The sequence below is a fragment of the Mandrillus leucophaeus genome, unplaced genomic scaffold (genome assembly GCF_000951045.1).
Source record: "Mandrillus leucophaeus isolate KB7577 unplaced genomic scaffold, Mleu.le_1.0 Scaffold654, whole genome shotgun sequence".
Lineage (NCBI taxonomy): Eukaryota > Metazoa > Chordata > Mammalia > Primates > Cercopithecidae > Mandrillus > Mandrillus leucophaeus.
Genome location: NW_012107075.1, coordinates 368,009 through 371,577, shown reverse-complemented (window position 1 = coordinate 371,577; position 3,569 = coordinate 368,009).

Below are 3,569 nucleotides of genomic sequence, written 5' to 3'. Positions count from 1 at the left end.
TAAAAAGGCTCCATGCTGTACGAGTCCAACTATATGACATGCTGGAAATGGATACAGTAAAAGGATCAGAGCCCAGAGCTGTGGGAGGCCAAGATGGGCAGACCTCTTAGGCCAAGAATTCAAGACCAGCCTGGGCAACATGGTGAGACCCCATCTTTACAAAAATAATTTTTAAAAATTAGCCAGGTATAGTGGGGACATGCCTATAATCCCCGCTACTTGGAAGGCTGAGGCAGGAGGATCACCTGAGACCAGGAGTTCAAGGCTGCAGTGAGCTATGATTGCACCTCTGCACTCTAGCCTGGACAACAGAGTGAGATCCCATCTCTTAAAAAATAAAATAATTATAAAATAGGATTAAGAGTTGTCAGAGGTTGGGGATTGGGAGAGGGTTGACTAAGAAAAACAGCATTTCCTGGGCAGTGAAAACTACACTGTCTGACACTACAGTGATGGGCACACGCCATATGCATTTGTCAAAGCCCATAGAATGCACAAGACCAAGGGTGAATGCTCATGTAAACAATGAACTCTGGGTGAGGAAGGTTCAATACAGGTTCAGCAATCACAGTGAAAATGTACGAACTGCGATGGTCGGGGATGCTGATAGTGAGGGAGGCTCTGAATATCTGGGGACGTAGAAGAAAGGTGAACTCTCTGTACCATCAGTTTCATTTTGCCATGAACCTAAAACTGCTCTAAAAATTAGTCTTAAAAGAAAAAAAGACAAGTGAGGCACATGGAAGCAAAGCATGTGAAATTCACATGTTTCCAAGCAAAGAAGGTTCTCAGCCTCTGCTATGTTGCATTTTCCCGGATGCTCCTGCCTCCCCGTATCTGAATGTTCAGGTGTGGTACCTGCTCAGGTGCGGTACCTGGTGTGCAGTAGGATAGCAGGAGCTCAGCACGTATTTGGTGTTAAATGCATGGAGGATTGAGGAGGGGCCTCAGGTCCTCCGAGGAGAGAGTGGCCCGGCCTCTCCATGGGGCAGACAGAGTGGATGACAACCACTGATCACACAGCAGAAGCCACGCCAGCCAGGACGTTCCTCCTCAACAAGGCTGGCTGCCTTGAGGAGACAGAGGAGGGACTCTTCGGGAAAAGTCAGGTGCATAGGAGAGGGGAGCAGCATTTCTAAGCCCTCGAGTTCAGACATCTCTCTCCTTATCTGCCTTGAAGACAAATGACCCTTTCTGCTTTGAATGCCATTTCCAGAATGCACTTCAACGACAATAAGTTAAAATATGCCTTGTTAAAGGAGAGGGAGTTTTTGAGGCATTGTGTGCCCTGGGGCTACTGCCAATGTGGGTTTTGAAGTGTTTTATACTTATATCAGTCCGACCATCATAAAATAACCATGGAAACAAGGCAGAAAGCAAAGCCGAGTGGGTCTGATAGAAACGAGCCTCGTGGGAGAGGAGGGAAGAGGGGATGCCAGTCTTGGTCTTCTACTCTGACACCAACTTTACTCGGAACCTTGCCAGGTAGGTAAATGTCCAGAAAAGCGAAACTGCTGTCAAGGCCCCCAAGAAGTAGCAATAGGAATTATGTAGGGCATTCAGAAGCATTTCTCACCAAGTACATTGTTTCCTGGAGGCACAGGACACCCTGTGGCCGTGGGGAGGGCCCCAGTCAATGCAGAAGCTAAGTCAATTTTAGCTGCTCTTTAAGGACACGCCTTGACATCCTGTGGGGCTCGGTTCAGGCTCCATTCACCTGCAGTTGTCTAAGCCCACACAGAGCCAGGGAGTCAGGTCAGGTCCATGAACTCACTGTCTCTATGGGCAAAATACTCTGTAACGAGGCCCCGGGGCAGTGCCAGGGCAGCGCAGGTCAGGCATGGGTCTTCTGCAGGCTATCACACAACGGGTGGCCAGGGCCACAGGAGGACTGAGTGCCTGAGGACCTGGGGGAGGGTTAGTGTCTGGTCAGGGACCAGGTCACTCGTCTGCTGCTGAAGGTCTCCGGACACACCAGGAAGGGAGCTGCTCTGCACCCTGCAATCTCCCACATCACCACTCAATACACTCTGGCCCCAGAACTCATGACTTCTCAGGGCAATACATGGCGCTACATTTCCCCTCTTATTTATTTATTTATTTATTTATGTATTTATTTATTTTTGAGACGGAGTCTCACTCTGTCACCAGGCACGATCTCAGCTCACCGCAACTTCCACCTCCCCAGTTCAAGCAATTCTCCTGCTTCAGCCTCCCAAATAGCTGGGACTACAGCCACGTCCCACCACGCCCGGCTAATTTTTGTATTTTTAGTAGGGACGGAGTTTCACCATGTTGGCCCGGCTGGTCTGGAACTCCTGACTTCAGGTGATCCACCCGCCTCGGCCTCCCTCCCCTCTTATTTCTTAAAATAACAGGCTTTCTTTATAAAATAATACATTTTCAGGCTGGGTGTGGTGGCTCACGCCTGTAATCCCAACACTTGGGAGGCCAAGGCGGGTGGATCACCTGAGGTCAGGAGTTTAAGACCAGCCTGGTCAACATGGTGAAATCCCGCCTCTACTAAAAATATAAAAATTAGGTAGGTGTGGTGGTGGGCGCCTGTACTCAGGAGGCTGAGGCAGGAGAGTTGCTTGAACCCAGGAGGTGGAGTTTGCAGTGAGCTGAGATCACGTAGTTGCACTCCAGTCTGGGTGACAGAGCAAGACTCCATCTCAAAAAAACCATAATAAATAAATAAATAAAATAATACATTTTCAGTATAAAAAAGTTGAAATAACACATAAATCCAAATAAGAACGTAGATGTCTCCCACCCAGCATCAGTCGCTACTGACGCTTAGTCTGTATTGAGGATTCCTGGGCGAGTTCACTAAACTTTCTGGACCTCGGCACTACAGACACGTGGGGCAGGTACTTTGTTGAGGCAGCTGTCCTGGGCCTAGGAGGATTCTGAGCAGCATCCCTGGTCTCCATCTGGTGTCCACCACCAGAGGCCAGTAGCACCTCCACCGGGTGTGACCATCAGAAATGTCTCCAGACACTGCCAGTGTTCCCTGGGGAGTCAAATCAGCGTACTCTTGTGCTTTCTGTCACTTACAACCAACAAGGCCTGGTTCATTCCAGGAACTCTGGCCTGGCGTGTTTAGGTAATTGCCCTAGAGGGTCTGTAAGCAGGAGGGGCTGGCGGTTGGGGCTGGCAGACAAGCCCTTGCTGCTGCTCCCGTCAAGTGAACAGGAAATGAATGCAGAGTTGACGGAAGACGAAAACGACAGATTTAGGGAGCAGATGGCTTGAACTATTTGGATTCTGCCATTCATCTGCCTGATGCAGCCCAAGAGCACACCAAATAGGAGGGTTTAATTAGCAAATTCTTAATAAGCCAGCACTTGGTGATGCTGGGAAGAAGGATGAGCTTTGGTGCCGCTCCTTGTCCTGGACGGGGCTCTTCACGCTGTGTGGCCGTGGGCAGGTGGCTCGCCTGGAGCTTGACGGTTACTTCACCTTGTTCTTGGGCAGGTCACTTCATCCCAAAGGACCCTTGTCTCCTCTGCTGTGAAACAGGGATCCTCTCATTCAAGGCCGTTGTAAGAATTCATGAAAGGATA